This window comes from Choloepus didactylus, chromosome 19 (assembly GCF_015220235.1).
Source record: "Choloepus didactylus isolate mChoDid1 chromosome 19, mChoDid1.pri, whole genome shotgun sequence".
Lineage (NCBI taxonomy): Eukaryota > Metazoa > Chordata > Mammalia > Pilosa > Megalonychidae > Choloepus > Choloepus didactylus.
The window spans coordinates 32,952,323-32,976,509 of record NC_051325.1 but is presented as its reverse complement, the minus strand read 5'-3'; the positions used below and the strand labels follow the sequence as shown (position 1 = coordinate 32,976,509).

The window sequence follows — 24,187 nt, the reverse complement described above, 5'->3', positions numbered from 1 at the left end:
AACCTTGAGAAGAGACAAGGAAAGGAACTTGGTTACTGGTGATAATCACAGTACCTGGTCAGTTGGTACCTCTTTAACCATAGCCTATCCCAGCTTGGCATTTAGAATTGTGGGCCTGTACCCAGGTCTGTGTGGCAGGGAGCCAAGCCTGGTGGTGGCAGAGGCTTCAAACCAGTTGTGGTATAAATGAACTGTGTCTGGCTAGTGACAGCGTCAGGCTTGAATTGGGATGGATCATCAAGTCCAGACTCCTTATTCCCATCTCCATCCCTGCTAAAGCTTTATAGATGGAGGAGCTAATTCTGCTAATTCATTCAACAAACTTTTTCTGGGAAACTGTTTGCAGGTACTGTTTTAGGCAGAGAAGATACATTTGTGAGCAAAACAGACAAAAAAATTCTTGCCCTCGTGGAGCTTATATTCTGTTAGGAATACAGCCTGTAAACATTTTGAAATTGTTAGGAAATAAATGCTATGGGGGCAAAAAGGAGAGTAGGGTAAATGAGATCAGAATGCTGGGGAGTTGGGAGATGTCATTGAGACTAACAGTTGGGCAAATGTTAAAAGTTGGGGGAATGAGTCAGGAGGATTTCTGGGGAAAGAGCATCCCAGACAGAGGGAGGAGCCAGTATAAAGGCCTGGAAGCTGAAGTATAAGGAGGAGAGGAAAACTGTAGAGGTAGCTGGAATCAACTAGAGTAGTTCTTGTAGGCTATTGCAAGGATTTTGCTTTTATCTTGACATTCATTCTTGGGTGAAATGGGGAGCTATTGGCATGTTACCGACTCTGTGATATCTTATCTTTTGAAAGGATCACTTTGACTGCTGTGCTAAGAATAAACTCTGGGAAAGCAGGGTAGAAGTGAAGGGATAAGATGGGAGGCTCCTTTACAGAACCCTAGGTGAGCTAATTCTGTATTGAAACAATGGAGCTGGTGGGTGTATTTTAATCAGCTAATGGGATTTCCTACAGGATGGGATGTGAGGTAGGAGAGAAAGGAGTCTTGGGTGACTCCAGGGTTTTGGCCTATGCAGTGGGAAGCATATAGTTGCCATCAGGTGAGATGGAGAAGACATGGGGGGGAATAGGTGTGGCTGAGAGTTTGGAATGCCTGTTTAGAATCCAGGTATCGATGTAGAGTAGGCTGTTGGATGAGTCTGGAGTTCAAAGGAAAGGAAGGGCTTAGAGATAGATTTAGAGATTGCAAGAGACTAGAGTGGGTATAGAGAAGGGGAAAGGTCAAAGGACTGAGTCCTGGAACCTCCAACATTGGGGTTGGGGAGAAAGGGCTGAGTCAGAGAGGTAGGAGAACCTAGATATGGTGCCCTGGAAGCCAGATGAGAAAAAGACATGGCCTGTTTTCTTATCCGTAAAATGGGGTAGATCATATTTATTTTATTGAGGTTGTTGAGAATAGCACAAGAGGTCACAAAAGTGAAAGTGCCTTATATAAACTATAAGTTAAATGTTATACAGTAGAATTTGTTTAGCCTGAGGTGGCAATGTCGCCCTGTCTTCCATGCCCCTCTGCAAACAGGGGTCTTTAATAGTTTTGCTTGAGGGTTACCAGAAACAAAAACTTGACTCAAGGCCACCCTGCCCACTTGTCCCCCCCCAAAAAATCAATTTTTAAAGATTACTTGATAATGTGTGCCCCTCCCCCTTGTTTGCCACTTTCTGAAGGTGTTTAATTTCCAGTGGTTCCTGCCAGCCAACCACAAGCCTTGCCCCAAGTCAGGATGCCAGCCAAACTGGTGATGCAGGTGTCAACACCCACACATTACCAGGGAGGGCGTTGTGAGATGAGGGAATCTGCACTCATGGCCAAGGATGTGGTCTCTGCTAGACAAACTTCCATTACAAGGGTCTTGTGAAGTTAAGGCCCTTGAATGACAAATTGGGATGGGCAGCTAAGGCCTGCTGAAGGAAATCAGATGTTGGTGTGACCTGAGGGTCATGGAGAATATTGTTTGCTCCATAGGAGATCTTGGCAGCTGCCCAACATTAGAGAAAAAAAGAATGGGGTTTTATTTAAAGTAGAGAGATTGTAGAGGAGGGTGTATTTTGGCCATTGATTAGCTCTTTGATCCAGGCAGATCCAGAAGTTCTGAGGCTCTTTTTTCCCCCCACTGAGCTTCTTAAGTCTCTGTAAAATAGGAATAACAACCTTGCCTCACCCTGTCTCACTGACACTTCACAGAGCTGTGCCAGAGCGGAGGGGTTGTGACTAAAGGTTCAAGTGAGTTTGGTTGTCTTTTATTTAGGAAATTGAGGCTTAGCCTTCAACTGAAGATCCTGATGGCCCCAAATACCAGTATACAAAGAGGGGCCTCATCTTTACTGGGGTTTTTCTAAGAAGTCTTCCTCCCCAGAAGGGGAAGGCTGGTTTTTGGTAAGGCCCACACAGTTCCCCAGTGGCCTGCTTCTTGCCTCTGCTATTGCCATCCCCTGACTGCTTCTGCTGCTTCAAGGGGAGGAAGCTGAGCTGCCAGTTATGTAATGGGGCTGGGGGCCCCAGGGATGATCTGTCCCTTGAAGCTCTGCAGTTCATCAAAGCATCCATGAAGGGACAGGCCTGCCCGGGGGCTGTTGACATCAAGGCCCAGTTGCTGCTGGTTTTCTGTTCTTCCCTGACATCCTTGGCTCCACCTAGTCTAGATGTTATCCCTTCAGGCAAATCAAAATGGCTTTTGATATCATCCAGCTGTGAGCAAAGCTGCCTGATGTGTGATGGTTTAGGAGTCCTTCCAGCTCCCATTTCCTCTCACCCCAGGGGCACAAAGACACTCCCACCACCAGTAATAATAGCTACTGCTTATTAAAACTTTTGCAGAGTCCCCTGACTTTTTATCCCCAGCCCTGAGTTAAGCACTTTAATATATTAATCACATCATTGCATAACTGCCTGATTCTTTGCCCTCATTTTGTAGATGAGGAAACTGAGAGCCACCTTGCTCAAGTTTTGAGAGCCAGGATTTGAAACAAGGTGCCTGACTGGAAATTCCATTGTTTCATTCTGTCTCTTACAGCCTCTTCAAAAGCACCTTTGGGTAGGTCTATGTTTTAAGGTAGATGGTGCATTCCCCCTGCAAATAGCACTACACAGGAGCTCCTTAGGCATAAGCGCAAGTGCTGCCCATGAGTGTCCTCCACAATCTGACGACTGAATAAAGCACAGGTGCACCGCAGCAGGGACCCATTATCTTCCTCTTCGTGTGTATTCCTCTCCTGCCACACTGATAGAGGCTCACGTGTTGGCAGGCTAAGCAAGGCTGGATTATAATCAAGGATTGAAACAGGCCAGGCAGAAGCCATGTAAGCAGACAGTTCAAAATTACCAAAAGGTTGAAAAGTGGAAGACCCAAAGCACCCCCTTGCCTAGTAACAGCCAAGAAAGCACCAGGCACTGAGGGGATGCTGACAGTAGCACCAGTTACAACGAAAGGGCTCTGACATGACCCAAAGGCAGTCCAAGTTGTGTCTTTTCCCAGGTACGAAAGCAGAAGCCCATTCCAAGTGAATTAGCCTGGGGTTTGAGGTTGATGAGGACTCAAAGCAACAGGCAGGGTTTGGCTGTGATTCTGACAAATCTTCCAGCTCATTCATTGAATCCTAACGAAAGCAGATTTAGTATTTGTGCCTGCTCTGATTGATGTGGCTGCAAGACAGCCCTTTGTTGGATTCTGGGGCCAAGTCAGTTTGGTGAGCAAGAGCCCTCTTGGCATGTAGCAAGTAGCTGGCCAGTGGTGATGTTGGTAGTTTAGACCCCCAGTGTTGTCCTCTGGGTGCTTATAGTTTGGTAGTGGGGCTAAGACATGGGCACTTAATTGTATTTTGTTGTAGCTCAGGAAAGATAACAGGAAGACTGGAAACAGTGGAGTTCAAAGAGGAAGGGAACAATTGGGGAGAGCTTCAAGGAGGAGGCTGTGTTTGGGTTTTTTTTTAATTGAAATATATTCACATACCCTGTAGTCATCTAAAGTGTAAAGCAGTTGTTCACAGTATCATCATATAGTTGTGCATTCATCACCACAGTCAATTTTTGAACATTTTCATTACTCCAAAAAATAAGAATAAGAATAAAAACAAAAGTAAAAAGAATACCCAAAACATCCCATACCCCTCCTACCCCATATTATTCATTTACTTTCTGTCCCCATTTTTCTACTTGTTTGTCCGTACACTGAGCAAAGGGAGTGTGAGCCATAGGTTTTCGCAATCACACGGTCACATCATATAAGCCGTATAGTTATATGCTCTCCTTTAAGAATCAAGAATACTGGATTGCAGCTCAACAGTTTCAGATATTTCCTTCTAACTGTTCTAATAAACCAAAAACTAAAAAGGGATACCCATATAACACATTAGAATTATCTCCAGAATGTCCTCTCGGCTCCATTTGAAATCTCTCAGCCGCTGAAACTTTATATTGTTTCATTTCTCTTCCCCTTTTTGGTCCAGAAGGCTTTCTCAGTCACACGGTGCAGGGTCTAGGCTCATCCCCAGGAGTCAAATGGGGGCTGATTTTAAAGGTAGCTTTAGAGAGAAATGAGGAGGTTCCATTTCGAGTTTATCAGAAACTCACCTTGGCAGTCTAAGGCTTTGTTGTATACAGGACTGTCAACTGGCAAGGGGAAAGGGTACTGTTCTAATAGTGAATCTCCCAAGTGGAGATCATTTGGGACCTAGGGCCTGGGGAGAATGACTTAGGTTCTGTTTTGATAAACTAGTGCAGCAGCATCCAAGCCCTAGCCCTTCTTTTCTTTCCACTAGTGAGTCCTCAGAGGTATTACAAAATCAGAAGAATTGGAGACCTGCAGCATTTCTAAGATTTGGAGGCATGGCAGGCCTTAAAACTGCCAGCCAAGTTTAAAATAAATCAATACCATAAAACACTGCAATGTATTTCCCAACTTTAAAGGAATTTCACTTTCAGTTAGAGGTGCCAGGGGAAAGCTATAACTCAGCCTCCACTGTACATAGGTCAGATTTTGTGTTTTGCTTTTTGAAAAAGAAAGTGATGTCTGGGGACTTTGGAGGAATGGATTAGAGCCACCCAGGCTCACCATAGGGCATGGTGAGAAAGATGGAAATGCTTCTATTCCCTAGGCTGCAGAAGGGATCTTGATGTGGGGTTTGGGGAGGTAATTTTATGAATGGTAACTTTGGTTTTTCCAAATTCAGAAGCATGATATTGTAGCAGTCATGGGAAGCAGATTGACTTGGGTATATTGTGTACAGGATTTTAGAATTCATCATTTGTTCCAGTGGGAAAGTCACAAAGATGATGTGAGCCAATGGATTTTGACTCATTCTTCATTTACTTCCATCCTCTTGGAAAAGGAAACCCTTAAAAATTCATTTACAGCACCCCTTTGGTTTTTACCTTTTGCTTTTTTCAGATATGTCAAAGACATGTCCTCCCAGAAAGCTTAAGTCTAGGGCAAATCTCAGGCTGCCTGAGTGCTGTCAGATTTGGCAGATTGCATGGGCATTACCAGCCCAGCCCAGCCTTGTACCAGACATAAAGAGAACTGGAAGTTACAAGTAAAGACTTATTTGTTGTTAGTAACCAGATTGCATACTTGGATTTGATGAATGTTTGGAAGAAACCCTTCGTTTGCCTGGGACAGCAGAAATGAGTGAAAATAACCACACCTCAGACAAACACAGGGTTGACTTTACCGTTGAAAAAACCATTTCAGGATTTAGGCCAGCTGCCTAAATTGAAATCCACATGTAGCTGCTGACATGGTCCAGAGGTCCTCCTCCCTGTCCCTTCCTGGAAGTCTTAGGGCATGGACACCAACATGTGTAGTCCTAGTGCCCTAAGAGCTTTTGGAGATAAGGTAGTTCCATACCACTATTTGGAGGTCCTGTTGTAGTGAGACAGCTCTCCTAGAATGTGTTTCCCACCCAGTCTTAGAATTTCATTAAGAGTCAAGCATAGAGTATTAGTGCCATAGGCATACCTCAATGTGATTCTTCAGGATCTGCAGCCTAATTACCTGACCCAGAGGAAAGTGTTACCATGGTTAGAGGGATCACATCAGTTTTATCGGTGGCAGAAACTGAAGGTGTCACAGGTAAGGAGTTTTCTATTGAATAGATCAAGATTTTATCCTTATGATCTTGCAGGTATCTCCAAGCAACCACCACACTCTCCCTGCTCCTCCTCACTACATCCCACCCCACCTCCAACACACACACAATGTCAAAGGGAAACCCTAGCATAGTGGCACTCATGATCTGGGCCTTAAACCAGCAGCTATAGCATCACCTGGGAGCTTCTTAGAAATACTTATTTTCTGGCCCCACCTCAGACCTACTGAATTGGAAACTGGGGGAGGAGTATTTTAATAAGCCCTCCAGGTGATGCTGATTCAGGCTCACATATGAGAGCTCCCCTAGCAGAAGAGGGCAAAGGTATAATTAGCCACCTTAACATCATTTAAACATGCAAACCATCTACTTTGTCTTCTACGCTTTGACCCTCAAAAAGCTTGGATCTAGGCCTAAGAGCCGTAACAACCTACAGAGGGTCTCATCGTGGCTCTGTCTTCTGTAATTGTGACTTTAGGCAAGTCACTTCTGAGCCTTGGTTTCCTCATCCAGAAAAGCAGGGTGTCCAAAGGATCGACACAATCCCCAGCTTGCTCACAGTTCCATAGAGGAACTGATTTTAGGTCCCAGGACTCCCCTGACTCTTGGTTGGTTTGACTCCCTTAGTGCGGTTGTCCTTAGGATAAGGTGAAGCCCTATGGCCTGCTCCGGGGAGAAACGATGTAGCTTCACCAGAGGCTTCCCTGTCCCTGGGAAGAGGACTGCTGAGCCATTTTAATAATCTGTTTTAGGATGACAGCAGTTGAGCACCCCAGGGTGCTACTGGAGTCCCTATGAAGGCTGAGTGACTGAAAGGATGAGACCACCCTTAAGGAAAAGGGGACTTGAGAGTTCAGTGGGGTAGAGAACGGGGAAGCAGTGAGATGCATGGAGAAGACTAGGTCTCTAAATGGAGGTCTTAGACATGGCTTTGAATACTGATTGGAAACGTCATTTATTCCTTCCATAAGCATTACTGAGCACTTGCTGTGTACCAGGTTTGAGCCCTGGAGATGAAGATAGTCCTTGACCTCAGTCCACTTAAACCTCAGGCCATTTTAATCTGAGCCTTGAAACCCTCACTGACACAATGGAAAATTAATGCAAGGGGATGCTAAGGCAGGCAGTGGACACTCTGCAGATGTTGAGTCCTGGGAGACTCCTTTTTCTGAGGCTCGAGTTATTGAGCAGTCAGTGGCATTTTAGAGGTAGTGAACACTGGAGGAGTAGAGCTTTTTTTGAGTGGTGGGTAATACAAAAATGTATCTTGTTTGTAAGGACACAAAACCATCCTCTCAATACTGGATGCTTGTGGTAAATTGTGAGTGAGTTTCTGGTTCTCCTTGGAGGACTGTTGCATCTTGGCTCACAAGCTTCCCTTATTTTTCCAGGATCTGCACATCCTTTGGAGTGGAGTTTGGTGCTGACCCCAGGGCACCTTCACAGGCAGGGAATGATGTCCTTAGACCCTGGGCTGTATTCGTGCCCCTTATTTAATGGCTGGGCCCTGCTGTGTTTTGTCCTTCCCTTTGTAATCAGTTTCTTATTAGGTGACTGATGCGTGTGGCTCTTCTGTGTCTTGATTTGCATATGAACTCGACTGTAATTGTTTCTCAGGAACATAGCATTTTTGTTGTTTTTTTGTCTTTAAGTTTTGTTTTTTAGAGCTGAAAACCTGTGCAGAGTCCTGTCACATGGGCAAGCTAGTTCTGTAAAAGCAGCTTTCTAGCGCTGGCCTTTTGCTCTTTTAGTTTTTAGTAGTTAGATAACATCAGCACCATGATTGCTGGCTATAAAAGTGATTATATGAGACACTTTAATTTGTAAATTGGGAAATACATTCTATTTTGGGTTAAGGAAAGGAGTAGAGGGGAGGGAGGGGAAAGGAGGGAGAAAGTCTCTGGTCTCAGTTGCCTTTAGGTTTCTATGTATAAGTATCAGGAGCTGAGAGGTGGGCCTTCAGCCTTAACTTCCCACTTGGCTGATGGGGCAGGGGCTGGCCCCACCTGGCTCCCCTGCTTGTTCACCAGATCCCCTTCCTTGGAACCCAGGAGACCCTGGTCTTTTTTTGCACTCATTTACCAAAGACTTTCTGGGAATATGTAGAAAGAGTATGTCCTCCATTCACTATATTTGTTTCTGGGTAGGAACAAGCCTGGTGCAGCCTGGAGTCTGTCATCGTAAGGCATAAGGAGGAGAGAGGGTTTTCTTTCTCTCTCACCTGAACTTACTGAGTACATGCTGTTTGTGAGGCGTAGCACTCTCCTCTCTGTGTTTGTTATCTTGTTAAATCCCCTCACATGCCCTGGTTATTGCTGTCCTCTCCACTGCCACTCCACGGCACCGAAGCGCAGCTAACACAGGCTGGAGCTCAGGTGCCCTTGATCTTTTCCATTGAGCTCCAGCAATAGGGCCTAATAGCAGATGCACATGTCACAGTACTGTCTGAATGCCACAGAAGCCAGAGGAAAGGAGTGCTGGCTTGTTGAAAAAGTAGTAGCAACATATAGGACATGTAACTTAAGATGGTCCTTGAAAGGAGGACGGAGTATGCTAAGCAGGGGACACAGCATGAGCAAAGGCAGAACACTATGAATATGTAGAACGAGCATGTCATTGGGCTGTTCACACAGAGACAAAAGTTGGAGTTAAATAGTGCTGAGTTGCACAGAGCCTTGACTGTCAGTCTAAGGAGGATGAACTTCATCTTATAAAACAAGTGAGGAGAGGAGGGGGCCATATAAGGTGTATTTTAGGAAGTTGAGTTGGTACCAGTAGGGAAAACTGTTGCCCCCAGGGGAAGGAGATGAGATGCCGCACCTGACAGTACATGTCTTTAGAAGGTGTGAAACTACACAGGCACCTCCTGGGCATATGAAGGAAAAAAATGGCAGCAGTGAAATAGGGTAAGTAGAAACCCTGTGGTTCTGTGTTTGTGTCAGGACATTACTGGAAGAAGTCCTTGCTTTTGAACCTGATAGACCTATAGACTTAGATTTAAATCACTGCTTGCCACTTACTAGCTGGGTGACTTTGGGCCAAGTCATCTAACTTCTCTGGGACCCCATTTGCTTGTCTGTAAAGTTCAGGTAGTGAAGCTCAATGTGTGCACTATTGTGGAGACTAAATGCTCAAGAAATACGAAGTATCCAGTTTAATTCCTAATATATAGTGAGAGTTCTGTGTATTGTCTATGTTAATTTCATCCTGCCGTTTTGTTTATTTTTACCAAATCCTCATAGGCTAATCATTCATTTTCACTTCACTTCTCACTAACAATTTGTAGTCCCCTTTTCCCCTAAGGTCTCCATCCTACTTAGCAAGTGCCCCCAGTGAGTTCCCCTTGGCATGTTTGGCTTTGGGCCAGTTACCTTAACCAAAAGTACCAGAGGTCCATATGGTCTCCTTTTGTCCACACCACCCTATGGGCAGGACCTTGGTGAAGACTTTCCTTTTATAACCACAAATTTTCCTCTCCATATGGAAGAGTGACTCCTCCCTCTTAGCTAGTGACAACCCCTTAGACATCTTTCTCCTGAGAAAGGACCCTTAAGGATAACCCCCACAGGACCCCAGCCTTTCCCCCAGCCCTTTCTCTGCTAATCACAGCAGCCACAGCTGAACCTCAGACTCTTTGGGGACCAATTGTGGCAGTTGGCAGCTTTTATTTCATTCATACACTTAATAAGTTAAGGAAGGGAATTGGGGTATTCACATAGTTGACTGCCAATTACCAGGAGTGTTTCCCTGAGTTTGCCTTGAGTTCCATCCAGTACCTGTTTACCAGCTCAGGTGTTTAGGAGAAGCTTCCAACCTTGGTGCCCTAATGGCCTCATGACTTTTCAAGGCCAGCAAGACCTGGTTCAAGTGTGTCTGGATCCTCAGACCCAGACAGGATGACTCAGGTGCGAGTCCTCCGTATTGCTGGTCACCACAGAGACCTTAGGTCTTGCCCAGTGATCCTTCGTTTTCTGCATTTGGCAGACTTGAATGCTAGCATTTTTGGCCGCACACTCACAATATTGTGCAATTCAGCAGTGGTGACAACACAATCACTGCTACTGTGTGGCCACGGCTCCGTGTCTGTAAGAGTGTCTACAGTGACCACTGGCTGCAATTTGTGTAGAACCAATCACTGCCCTGACCAACCTTTCTGACATGCTCGAGATGGAGCCGACACCTGCTTGTGTAAACACACCTTCTCTCAGTAAGTTGTGCCCAGCTGTACATAGGGCTTGCCGGTTGTGGCTGGGAGAGTGTGTATTCTCATTGTAGCAAGTGTGCTTGAATTAAGCTTCCCTGACATGGCAGAGAGTCTGCTCCTCTTGACAGCATTCATCTGCTCAGAGAGGGTCTGCAGGGATATGGCCCTCACCATCCCACCCTTCCAAAGGGCTCTGATCTATTGGGTGGAAGTCTGCCTCCCCCAAAACACTCCCTGTTGATCTAATTACCCTCACTCCCTGCCTCACAGGTTGTACTACTCACCTTTGCCATGGGCAAGCCCCCTTTAGCACTCAGGTGCTGCTTTCTAGAGTTTTTGCCTTAATTTATCAGGAGTCCACAAAGGTCCCCTTGGTTCAGGGACCCTTCTCAGAACCTGAATGTTGGAGATAGTCTCCCAGAAAAAAGGCACATGGCCTTATGCTGCGATACTTCATGTACCTTCAAAGGATTTGCAGAACCTGTGAGTCTTTGGGGTTAGAAGGGCCCTTGGTTAAGAACCCTTGGCCTGGTCCCAACCCTCTTATTTGGCACATGAAGAAACAGAGTCCCCAGGGGGGAGTTCTGGAAGTTCTGGGGCAGAGAACTAGATGAGACCACCAGAAGCCGGGACTTCTGTTTCTTTTTGGACCACCAGGCAATCCTTTATCATCATTCCAGCATTTTACTTATATGTCTCTTAATGGGGTGCCACCTGGGAATACATTCCTAGGTTTGTATCGTGCTATTAACAGCCTGGGCAACAGTCTACTATTCAGAGAATTCACGGGGCTGGCTTCTTCTACTCGTGTGGATAGGTGAGCAGGCAGTGGAGGATGGGATGGGGGGAGGGGGGCTTCTCAGGCACAGGATAGACTGCCAGCTGTATGAGGACTACTACTCAGTTCTCAGTAGAGTTGCCCACCATCCCCATCCACCTCCTTCTACAATCCATGTATCTGAATGAGGAATCTGGGTGTCTTCCAGCCAGAATTTGTGGAGCCAAATGGTTAGTTAAGGAGAATTGGGGGGCATTTTGCCATTTTACAGGTGGTTGGACCCAGGAAGTGGTCATGCTGGGTCTTTAAGATCTGGGGAAGTCCACAGAGTTTAGGGTCAAATCCAAGTCTTCCAGTCCTTAATCTGTTCTTCTCATTAACCTCTTACTATGACTAACTTTGACTTAGGGACTTATTCTGAAGCCAGGCCAGCTCCTACTAGCCCCACCCCTGAATCTCAAGGTCTTTCTCCAGATAAAATAGACTGTATTTGCACAGACAATTGGCTCTGTTTTTCTCCTTTGAGGGAGGGCCTCTTGTGGAAAGGTCAGCAGGGGAAGGAGTAGTGGAGAGGGGGGGAATCGAGACCGCAGCTTCCTGATTGGTTCTTTAACCAGTAGGCCATGTAATGTCAGGAAAATCCTTAATCCCTTGTGCCTCATTTCCCCCACCCAGCTCTGAAGGTATGGGAAAGGGAGAGGGGCTGTGTAGCATGGTAGGGAAAAGCACAGGCTTCAGGGTTGGGTAAAGTCCTCGCTCTATCCCTTCCCAGCTATCGGAGCTTGGAGAAAGTGGCCCCAGCTTTCTGAGGTGAGGCTAAGCATCCCTCTCTGTACCTGGGTTTTTGGGTTGTTCATTGGGAACTCGGACAGAGTACTTAGCAGGGAAGTGGGAACTCAACCAAAGGCAGGGATTTTTATAATTATGTTTTTATGTTTAAAATCCTGTCATGTTGAATGAATGATTCTATAAAGTTCATAAATTTTTTTTTATTGGCATGTACTAACTCCCAGTTTCCATCAATCGCCCAATATTTGAACTTCTAAAATCCCAATGCTGTGCTTGGCAGCCTGAGAGGCCTAAGAGAAACACAAGACTGTTCCTTTCCTTATGGAAGCTTGTAGTCTTAGGGTGGTAAGGTGGGAGCACATCGGACGGCCAGTGGGGGTCACTGGAGGACAGAGGAGTCCCTTTAGATCGAGTGCTCTGGGAGTGCTTCCCAAGGGAGGCATGCGGAGGGGGCCTTGGAGGGTGAATGTGTTCTGAGCCCACAGAGCAAGAAGGCAGGTGGGGGTGAAGAAGGCAACCCCGAGCAGCAGGTGCTGAGGCCCAGGGTAGAAAGAACACCATCGCCTCGGGAGACTGACTTGAGGCCGCGTCCTCTTGTCTGGAATTCTTGACTGACTGGCTACTGTGAGGTTTCGGTTTGCTTTGCTTTGGATCTGGATTTCAAGCTGCTGTCATAGCTTATTACATACCTCCCGTGTGCCTCACTGTGCCTTTTCTGCATACCATCACTAATCCTCACCCCCTGTGGGGTGGGCAGCCTCACATCTTACGTTGAAAAAATTAAGGCCAGGAGGGCTAACTTGCTAAAGCTGGGTAAAACATTTTATATCTGCCCCACTCCAGAGCCCATGCTCCTGAAAGAACACTATTTGCCATTTTGTAAAATACACTGAATGATACCACACCCACATTTGGGATCTGTCTTGTTTTGGTCTCTTGGCAAGGGCTCAGAGATCATAAGATGGGGCACCAGTCATCTTCCAGATTGATGTAAACGACTATGAAACTCCTGGTGTATTTCATAATCCCTGGCTCTCATTCACTTTTCCCTAACCGTGCCCCTTCTGTAGACCTGGTGATTGAAAACCCTCATTCTTTTGACCCTACAACAGTATCCGTGTCTGTGCTGTAGGCTGCTCACAGCCCATTCGTCCCTGGTTTTACCCTCTGTTAAGAACCACTGTTGATGGCTAAGACATAGAGTGATGATGCATCCGAAATTTCCTGGCCTCACCTCTTCTGGCTGGTTGGGATAGAGAGTAGTGTCTGGAGCCACTGAACTCCCAAGGGCTGGTATGTTGATATCTGAGTATGAAGAGCCAGATGTTTTGGCGGATTAAACTACAGAAGAATGATTCATTTTGGAGCTAATCCCGTTTAGAAGGAGAATGACTGTCCTTTGCGAGCTTGACGGATTACCTTTCCCTTGTGCTTCCGTGGGGCCTGTGATACCTGGCCTGCCCCACAGGATGATAGCTGGAAATTAACAACCTGAGCCTTGCATGGTGTCCAGCACATCAAAGGTGTCATTAGTTACTGTGAAAATACCACCTTGGAGGACTGCAGGGAGAATTGAGTAAGAATGAGTTTTTGAGCTCCTCACCCAGTAATGCCGCACTTGAAGTTTATACTGTGCCTTAGTCCATGCATACAGCTTTCCTTTTTAAGATAAGAAGCAAGGTGGAATAGAGAACTGTGGGCTTTGGGTTTGAATTCCATTTAACCATTTAGTAGCCATTTAACCTTTTACAGTTTGCTCAGTAACCTCCACGACTGAAATTCCTCATCTCCAGAGAGCAGCCTTTTCCCAGATGAATGTCTGTGTAGAGTAGAGAGAGCACATATGTGAGGGCCTGCACCTGACGTCTTAGAAGCTCAGTAGTCCTGCCTACCTGCAGCAGGTAGGCCTACCTCAGGTGCTCTGAGCCACGCCGAAGCCTGTAGGCTGGCTTGTGAGCCCACCCTCTAACTAGTGCCAGTGGTGTCTGGGGTACTAGCCTACCCTGTAACGGGAGCTGTGATAACTTTTGTACAACACCACAGAAAACAGATCTTAGCAAAAATCCAGATTTCTAGGTCCCTGGGCTCCTTCACTTGGACTTTAAAAATCCATCTTTAGGTGTGAGTAGGTCCAAAGGTGCTGAAGACACTCACTGGCTGTCCCTGGGGCCTTTATAGTAATGGGGTGGCAGAGGCTGAGAGCCTTCAGAGTGGGAATTGGAGAGCTACCCCCCTCCCCCGATCCACCACCACTGCCTTCATTTTTGCTATCTCCATATCAAGAACATAGGACAGACAGTTCCTGAATTAAGCCTTGACTCTAGATAAATTATAGTTAAGAACCACAGTGGCTATTAACCAACAGTGAGATAGCTCTTATGAGCACCCGACCTTGTACAGGTACTGTGATGGGCAGTGTACCTGAATTCTCTGTCACACCTCACGGAAAACCCCAAAAGGGTAAATAGCTCCATCTCTATTTTCTGGTCAGGAAAAGGATTTTCAGATAATGTGAATGGCTACTAAGTGGCAAAGCTCATATTTGAACCCAGGACTGTCTTACCATAGATCCTGTGCTGTTTTCCTGTTAGATAGAGTTTAAAATGTGGTTGTGGTTCCTGGAGATTTTTAAATCCTGGATTTACCAGACTTACACATTTCATAGCCAGTACAATTTAAAACTAGGGAGTAGGGGACCCATATTTTAAACCACTACCATTTACTTTCATCATCATTTCATCAAAGAAATGACATTTTAACACCGACAAAGTAGGAAAGCATAATTTCAGAACATAAGATGATCTTTTGTTCACCTAATGGTCCATCTCTGCAGGTTAGAGAATGGGAGGAAAAGGTGGATATGATCCCATTCAGGCCTTAACCCTATCATCCTGTTGCTTGCTCCCCCCTCACTTCCGTCCCCAGCTTCTGTTCTCCATGCTGCTAATGGGCTTGGTGGGAATAATTTAGTTCCCCAGTCTCCTTGGACAGACCAGACAACTGCTTGGCTGGCAGAGGACTGCCTGCTTGACACCACATCCCGCTTTGTTCCCCGGACACCAGATCTTTGCAGCAGCACCCAAGCCAAGCCTTCCCTGAGCCTTTCTGAGTGGGTCTATTTCTAAATGAAAGGATTGAATGGGTTTTAAGCACTTGTTGTCTCTAGGAGATTTCACATTACAGAGTTACATGCTAAAAGCAGGGGCTTCGGAGTGAGGCAGATCTGAGTCTATAAACCCATTTCTCTACCATTTATTAGTTGTGTGCCTCTTCTCTCTGAGCTTCATCTCTAAAACTGATGTGATAATAAGTCCTACCTCAGAGGTAGGAGGTAAATGAGGCAATAGATGTAAAACACTGGTCCATTTGGGGACACAGTGAATGGAAAGCAGCATAGGAAAGTTGAAAGTTGTCTATAAAATGGCTAACAGCATCTCTGTTGCTAGATTGTTGTTACCTTTAAAGTACTTACATGCCCAGCACATATTGAATGCTCAGTGAGTGGTTGCTGTTAATAACAATGGTGAAACTAAGAGGTCTGATTGACTGAGGGAACTTAGTATAAAGCCGAAACAGGAAAAGAAAGAATTTGCCAACATGTCTTCCCAGATCACTAATACCTTCCCCACCAAGACCATCTCAAATGCAGGCTATTAGAACCACTGGTTGAGGCTGCCCCCTAAATACCCTGATCTTACTCCTAGATAAATCCGGATCATGTTTTGGGAGAACATGTAGAAATACATATGTGAGAAGGCTTTTAAGGCATTTTAGAACAGTTAGTATTAAGGCTCTGAAAACACTAAATGAACATTATCAGTGCAGAGATTTGGACAGTGAAGTTGGAAAAGTGCTGGTTCTACTACTCACTAGCTCTGTAATGTGAGCAAGCTGCTCCATCTCTCTGGGCCTGTTTTCCTCTAACTGGGTGAATATCCATCCTCACAAGATTAGATATCATGGACGTGAAAGATGGTACACACTACAGGTGGCAATTGCAGATTTACCATATCACCACTTTTTATTATGCTTAGTAGGTAGGTGGGTTTGGCTTTGTCCTCTAGGAGGGTTCTGTGGTCAGGTAGGGAAATCAGGAGGACTTCCACTGAAGGGGACCAGGCAAGACCTGGTTGAAGCTGATAACCAGGCAGTCAGACCAGAACGCAGGCAGTGAGGGAGCTGAGATACGGAGTCTGCTGGGATGAAGTACCACAAACCTGAGGCCTCCCAAGGGCCTGCCAGGGCTGGGGTTATGCCATTTGTTGTTCCAACATCTTCCTGGGAGAGTCTGCTGCTGCATTAACCCAGAACTATGTGGTCCAAGCCATTCATGGTTCTAGAAAGGGCTCCACTATCTTCCAGCACAGGTACTGTGCCATTGGTTCCCTGTGGGAGGTATACCTTCTCTGGTGGGAGACCAGAGAGGAACCGTAAAGACAGGGTCCTCCAAGAAAAAAGAATTCTTTCTCTTTTCCTACCTGCCCACAAGGAAGAACCAGGCTCAGACCTGTGATCTGGCCTGAGGCTTACAACTAGGAGGGCCAGAGCCATGCCAAAGCTGGAGGGTGGGGAGCCAATGGGAAATGTCAGTTTCAGTTTCTGTCCAGGGAGCCGGTGATTACAGCAGTCATTACAAGCTGGTGTCTTAGGAGCTATTGCAGAGGGCTGTGCTGTTTGGTTGACCTTCTGCAATCACATTCTCTTCCACTAGTTTATTATGTAAAGAGGGAATTTTGGCTTCAGAATCGTTCTGCCTCCTCACAGACACTGCTTTTCAGCTGCTGTGTGCCATGTTCCTGCTGGTGACCTCCTTTTGCGGAGATGGTTCTTTACTTGGGTCCTATCAGGAAGGGAGGAAAGGGGTGTTGAAAAGGTCATACCTTAAGGTTAACTAAGGTCGTAATTTAAGATTAACTAGTAGATCACAAGTGGGCCTACAACTTCTCAGACCTTGTCATACTTCTCAAGATCTTAGTGTGTTGGATACTGAGGTTGTCCCCCTAACCTCGCCCATCTTCTAGGTGATCGGCTTTGTCTGCGGGACGCACGGGGAAAGAGCAGTAGGCATGTGAAATACAACTGGAATTTGAGATGGCTGAAGCATTAGAAGATATGTATATGAAGGTTATAGTTTTCCAAATAAAAAACTGAGATACAAGACCCACCAGTGGATTTTTATTGAGGAGAAGTAACAGTCAGGGTAACAGAAACAGCAGAGTACAAGACTGGGCCTGAGAACTGGCATTTCCTCTCCAGGTCACAGCCCTCCAGGGTCTTTGTATTCTATCCCCTCCTTACTCTGTACACAGACCCTGGATCACTCCTCACCTGTGCCCTCTTCTTTGACAGGTGTGGGAAATTCTCCTTGTCCACCGAGCTTGTGGAAGAGCCCAGACTAGACCCGGCACCTAGGCTCTTGGACTGCTGCTCCAGAGACCTTTCTGTCTGGGCTGCCAGCTTTTCTTGTTCATTAAAGTACATTATTTTTTCCATTAAAAAGTAAAGCATGACAATGTGATGTATGTTTATTATACAAAGTATACAGAGGAGGAGTAGGGAAGAAGAACCGTCACCCATGACGAGCACACCACCATTTTGATATTTCTTGTAGGATTTTCCTACACGTGGAAGTTTTGTTTTTTTACATAGCTGTGGTCATAACTATATCGCACAACTTTGTAGCCTACTTTTTTCCACTTAACCCAGGAAAGTGTTTCTGCCACAGTGTTCAGAAGGCCACACACCATCTCCTCTCCTCTCCTTTGCAGTATATCATGAATGGATGGTTCCTTCGTTTACCCATCCCTTATTTTTGGACTTGTGGGTGAGCTATTACTGCCTCATAATTCAAATGATACTTCAAATAGCATCTTTATTCATCAAGTCCTTCCCATTTTTAGGGTTACTGGTTAAAATAGATTTCCAAAAGTAGAATTACAGGGTCTTCAGATCTAAACATATTTAAAGCTCTGAAAATGTTTGCCAAATGTCTTTTTGAAGGTTTTATTATACCCCTTCCGTGGTGCATGAGAGTGCCCTTTCATGGCACCCTCACTCAGCTTGAAACCATTTTGATGGCTGAATGGCTGAGGACCATTGACCTGTTTAAATCTAAACATATAACCGTTGGTTGGAGGGTGGCGGGGAGGCTCATCAAGCATATCAGTACATGCTGTGGGCCAAGTACTTTACCTTTTTGAGGTATCATTCCACTCAAACCTCAAAAGAGCCTCAATTCTCAGAGGAGGAAACAAGGCTGACGGGAGGAAGTAAATTGTCCAACATCTCTGTACCCTGCTGCCTCTACCAGCCAGTCCCTCCAGGAGCTGAGGGCAATGAGCCAGTGTTGCCAGGCTACATAGGCAGCAAGTTGGGGTTCAGTGGCATTGGATTACCAGAGCATACCTCTTAGACTGCAGAGAACAGTCTGGGAAGAGAAGCAAGGCAGGTGGGAGTGGGTGGGAGTAGCAGAGTGGTGGGACAGAATGTCTTGAAGTCCTAATGCCACTGTTTATCTGTGTGACTTTATGTCACTTCTACCTTTGGAGACTCAGTTTCCCATGTGTCAAATGAAAACCTTAGACTGGATAAAGTTCTTTTGTCCTTCTGATCCCTAACTTCCTTGAATGCATAGTGCAGTAGGAAAAGAATATGGCTTTGGAGTCAGACCTGGTTCACTCCAGGCAGCTTTAGGACTGAGAGTAATGGCCCTGCACTTCTTCATTTCCTCATCTCTAAAATTGGTTAATACCTCATGCAGTTGTCTGAATTAAATCTATAAACCTTAGAAACTGTGCTGTACAATAGAATGATGGAAATGCTCTCCTCCTGCTGTCCAGTCCAGTAGCCACTGGCCACTTTGTGCCCACTGAGCATTTGAAATGTGGCTATGTGACTGAGGAGCTGGATTATTACTTTTTAATTTTAATACCCACACGTGGCCAGTGGCTACTGAATTAAATAATAAAGTGTAGGTCTGGAACAGTGCCTGATGCACAAAAGGTGTTCTGCATGTTTTGGATTAAGTCTGTGACCACTGTCCACCCAGCTCAGGTCTAGTCGGATGCTGTGTTGGCAGCGAGTCAGCCAGCAGGCTCTTCTGGAATGGACTCATTCAAGATGCACTTGATTCCAGACTCCCCATGAGAATGCCCTCTGCTCTGCCACTTTGCTAAATAGGATGAAAGGTGTGTGTGCATGACTAAAAGGGATCATAGAGTGCAAACTATTGTATAACTTATTTCTACTTCCAAAAGGTGAAGAATGTGTTTTCTTATCACTGCATAATCATCAACATCATTCTAAAGGCTGCATAGGATTCCACAGTGCAGTTGTGCCTTGATAGATCTAGCCAACCCCCACTGAACTTTGAGATAGTGTCCAAGCTTTTCACTTGGACAAACCCTTCAGTGAACAACCCTATTCTAAATCCACATTCTTGCCCTGGGATAAAGCCATAGAAGTGGAATTCCTTTAAATCAGATGTTATTGTGTTGGAAATGAAGGCCCCCAGCAGCAACAAGCTTGCTCAGCACAGCCCTGGTACAGGCATGAGTATAAACTCACCCCTGGGTGCCCCAAGTGCCATCCGCAGACTAGCAGCCTCAGGATCCCCTGAGAGTGTTAGAAATGCTGGATCTTGGCCCCATTCCAGACATGCCTTTCTGGAGCTCCCCAGGTGATCTGTATGCATACTAAAGTCTGAGAAGCACTTCACTTATCCATTTTCTAGAAGAGGTGACTTGTCCAAGACTAGTAGTCCAGCCAGGCCTGATCCTGTCTTCTTGTGACCCCATCTCCCCCTTGTAGGACCTTTTCTTAGACTTCTCTGGAGAGCAGCTCCTTTTCTTGAGCTGCATTAATGGTGGAAGCAGTGAAGTGTAAGGCCAGGATCTCGAGGGTTGGGGAGAGGGATGCTATTTGGATACCAGTGGTCCTTGTGATTCAGGCAATGTTTCCAGGATGATGGGCCTTTCCCATTGAATCCCTTTCCTTAGGTCCCTGGTCCATCTGAGACTGGGGTGATAGTGACAGTAATGGCTTTTAGTAGTTTCTTGCAAAGCATTAACATTAATGGTGGGATTTTAAGCACAAAATAAAAGACTTGGCTGAAACAGTTGTTCTGGGGTGGCACCAGACATTTTAAAACTCAGATGATTCCCCTATGCGGCCAGGATGGAACATTACTATCCTGTATGGCTCATCCTGCCTAGGACAGGGCTGTCCTTAGCTCAGACTAGAAAGCCTAAGTGGGGAAGAGGACTGGCCCAAAGCCAGTCACTGTAGACTCTTGTGTCCTAGGTCTCTTGTTAGAGTAAGTCCCTGAAGGGCAGGCCTCTCGAATCATTCCTGAGAGCCTCGTACCAAGACAATTCTCAAATAATAGCTAATAATAATAGGGCCAGGCACTATTCTAAATTTTATATATGTAGTAGTTTATTGAGTCCAAATAATAGCCTGTAACTAGGTACAGAGAAGAGACCAAGGAACAGAGGACATGAACTTGCCCACCGTCCAATGGCGGTGCCTGTTTGCCACCGATTCTTGCTCCAGAGCTTGCAGTCTTAACCATGGCAGTGGACTGCAGTGCAGCAGAGTGGGACCAAGCAGCCGACCCTGGAAACCTGGCTCTGAGTCCAGCATAGCCCCTGGGTGAATTGGCTCCTCCTGAGACCTTGGCAGGTAGCCTGGTTTAGGTTCTTGGAGGCCCTGATATGACATCTCTGAGGTGCCTCACTTTCTTGTCTCTAAAACAGAATGAATACATCTTGAGAGGGTTGCTGTGAAGTTTGAGTACAGCACAATCAGTCATGGAGGGAGGGGAGGGAAGTATGAGTGGAACCAAGGTTTTGGCAAGGTCTGTGGGGACAGATGACGTCTGTCATCAGGCAGGGTCCAGTGACGTCTTTGTCCTAACAGTGCAGTGTTAGGGATGGGCTTTGTGATTGGATTTGTCATGCCTGGGCTCCCAACCGGGTCTGCCCCTTAGTTGATGTGACCTTGGGCAGGTTAGGCAAGTTAGCCTTGGTTTCCTTATCTGGAAAATGAAGAATAATATGTCTCTGCATCAGAGTGGTTGTAGTGACGCTAGATTTAGCTACATAAACTACTGAGAAAACTCCTTGTTCCAATCCCACCACCCCACCCTCAACACCCACGCAGCTTCCAAGTTCATCTGGGTTGGGTCCTGTGCCCTGTGGTGGAGCTGGAGCTTGGAGGCGCCCAAGCCTGCTGACCCAATGTCCACCCCTCCCTGCCTTCTGTCTTCCAGGTTGATCCTTCGGGACCCACAGGCTCATCATGTCTCGCACAGAGGATGACAAGAGGGTACAAGTGGTGGCTTGGCTGGTTGACATTCTCCCGACAGCTGGATCTCCGGCAATGTGAAGCTTTTGTTTGGGTTTTGTCCTTTTATTTTGCTTGCTTTTTTTTTTTTTTGCCTTTTATTTTTTATCTTTCCATTCCCCCCACCCCCTGTTTTTTGTTTTTGTTTTTGTTTTTGTTTTTGTTTTTAACCAGTTGAGACTTTAGAAAAGCAGGAAGCTATGCTATGGACAGGCACCAGTTTCTTTAAAAAAATTCAACGTGGACAAAGCATATGTATAAATTTTATTTTTAATTTTTATAAGGAATTGGGGGAGCCTTTATTGTTTTGGTCCTTCACTTTCCCTCTGTCTTCTTTCTTTTACACAAATCTCAGTTCTGCTTTTCAAATGTAACACCTCACTTCCCCAGAAAAGCCCTGCCTCTCCAGAGAGAATTGGGGGATTTCTCCCAGAATGGGACGTGAAAACATAAGGAGGCCTCTGGGCTGTCCCCCACCCACCGCAGGAACTGGCAAAATGATCAGAGGTGAAGAACTACCTGGAAGAGGAAGGCCAGGGGCGCTCAAGAGAGAAGGTCTAAACTGTGGGGTTGTTCTCTTTAAGTTGTTAGCAGCTGCAGGCCACAACCAGAACTTGGCAGTGGTGGGACCAGTTCCCTCCTCTGCCCTTGATAACCAGGAACTCAAAGGGGAGGAGGGTGGCGGGGATCATCTCCCACTCCCTTGGCAGTCGCATCACCTCCCCATCCCAGCTCTCCAAATCTACCTTTCTGTTAATGTTCTTCCTTCCCTGAGGAAGTTTCCCAGGAAAAAACTTGTGCCAAACCTCTGCCTGGGACATAGCTGGGTCTTCAGCAGACTTCTGCCACTGCTTTTGAAGTCAGAACCATCATCAACTGCCTCTTGGATTGCCTTCTTTCTAGATGTGCCTGCCCAGGTTGTCACAGAGACTGCCCAGACCCTAAAATGCAGTTACGACTTTTGCCAATTAACAGGGTGTCTTGAACCGGCTGCCACCGCCACCTCCTTGTAGGGGGAAAGGGTGTGCCCTTATGCCTGTGCCCATGGTCTCGGCCTGCAGACATAATGTCAAGCGCCACATCTCTCAGCCACAGACACTTACTGTTAGGTGCCCACTCTTGGTGTGGAGGTGTCTGGTGGGGAAAGAACAGACCTGCCAAGAGCAGGGATGGAGTGGAACGCCTGCAGCTCTTTGCTTCCCATTTCTGGGCTTGCCACCTTCAAACTTCCCCCGACACAACCACTTTGACCCACCACCAGTGTCTGTCTGTGCATATCACGATGCCCTTGCAGCCTCTCTAAGGGAGGCTCCCTCCTCAGAGCTGCTTCTTTCTGCCTGGGTGTCTGCTCCCTGCGCCAGGAGAAGGGGAGCTGTCCCTGTGACATCCTTCTCTGTCTGGACACTACTTTGGCAATTCCAAAGGCTTTTCACCCCATAATGGCCAAATTGGAAAGGGTCTCTGGGGAAGGGGAAAGGAATTGTTCTTTTGGGTTTGTTTTTATTTTTTGTTTTACCTAAACCATCATAGGATTGATAGGGGAGAGAGTGGCAGGCATTTAAGTTGGTTTGTGACCAAGGGGGTCTTTCTCCTGAAAGCAACAGTCCTTTGGCTCTGGGAGTTTGGGGGAGGCCAGCACAGCAGCAGGCCAGACTCAGCACTATGTTTTCTCACGTTCCTTTAGACTTTCTCTCAAACCCTTCAAATACCAAGCTTGCTTTCTCCTCACAAGCAGACGGTTGGTTGTGGTTTGCAGGACACAGCAGGGCTGCAGGTGGTAGCCAGGCCCTTCCCTTCCTTGGCTGAACTCCACCATGCCTGTCTCATCTCTTACTCTCTGACTTCCTGGGCAACCTCCCGAGTGTACTCTGAGAGTCGCAGCTGGGAGAGTTGGAACAGTGGTGTCCCCTAATTGCAGTGCAGGTTCCTCTTCTGCCCCACCACCCTGCCTTCCCTTGGGGGCAGCTGTCTCTGTACATGAGCACATGGGAAAAACAGTCCCCAAACTCAGCACCCCCACTCTCCCTGGCTACAGCCCCATGCTCTAAAATCCCTAACGAGGGCTCAAGCCTAATAAGTTATTTACCTTTTAGCTTACATTTTTCTTATGCCCTCCCCAGGTCTCTTAATCTCTGTCTAAATATTCCCTGTGTGTCACAGAATGTCTGTACCTTTGGGGTGAGGTGGGCAGCCTCATGCGCCTTCACCTCCCAGGACGACCAGCCAGTTCTTGTTTGGTGATGGCACCTCCTTCCCTAGCTCAGATGAGGGCCGACACTTTAGCCCAAGTGCCTGTCTCCCTCTTCTCTTCTCCTTCCCTCCCCTGCTCTCTCTAGCCAGCAGGCAGAAGGTCAGCCCCAGGTAAGTGCTGGCTCTGCCCACAGTCAGTGGATGAGTCTTGAGATTGGCCCCAGGTGGCACCTGTCATTTTTCTCAGCCACTTTCACTTATTCTGGTTGTGGGTCATCGTCATCTTGTTCCCTGCCTCTTCCTGCTTCTTTGGCCTCTCCACTGAGGACTTGGGCCTGTTCTAGTCCTAGGAGTTTCCAAACCATAAAACCACAGTTATTGTCATCTTGGATCTGTGGAAAGGATGGCCTGTTGGAGGGAGGTTCTTGGTGTCAGTGAGAGGAATCAGCAGGATGGATGTTAGTGCCTTAGACCATTGCTCTGCCCTGCCCAGACCTCCCAGCTTAGCTGGAAGTGTGTGGCTTCATTCTCCCTGTCTGTGTCTGTCTGTCACACTCTCACTCTCTCCCACTCACAGATAGCCACTTGGGAAGGATTACTCCCTCACCCACCCACCCCCTACCCCATACCTTCCTGGGGTCCCATCACCAGGGCACTGACTTGCAGCCTTAGCCAAGAACAGAACAACTGTGCTTCCAACAGGTGTGCCCTCTGCCTCTTACGGCCCAGCAGGCCCCCCGCCTCTTACCTCCAGCCTTTTCATTTAAGAGTGGCTCCAT

At 46.6% G+C, this 24,187-nt stretch overlaps 1 protein-coding gene across 1 annotated transcript in view; it reads left to right on the top strand.

The window, feature by feature from the left end:
• The window catches only part of STK35 (serine/threonine kinase 35), a 38,207-nt gene extending 16,915 nt beyond the window's left edge, over nucleotides 1–21,292 (top strand). Inside the window, exon 4 of the mRNA XM_037811705.1 lies at nucleotides 21,145–21,292. The gene's annotated coding sequence lies outside the window, so the exon portion shown is untranslated. The remainder of the gene's footprint in view (nucleotides 1–21,144) is intronic.
• Nucleotides 21,293–24,187: the final 2,895 nt, after the last annotated feature.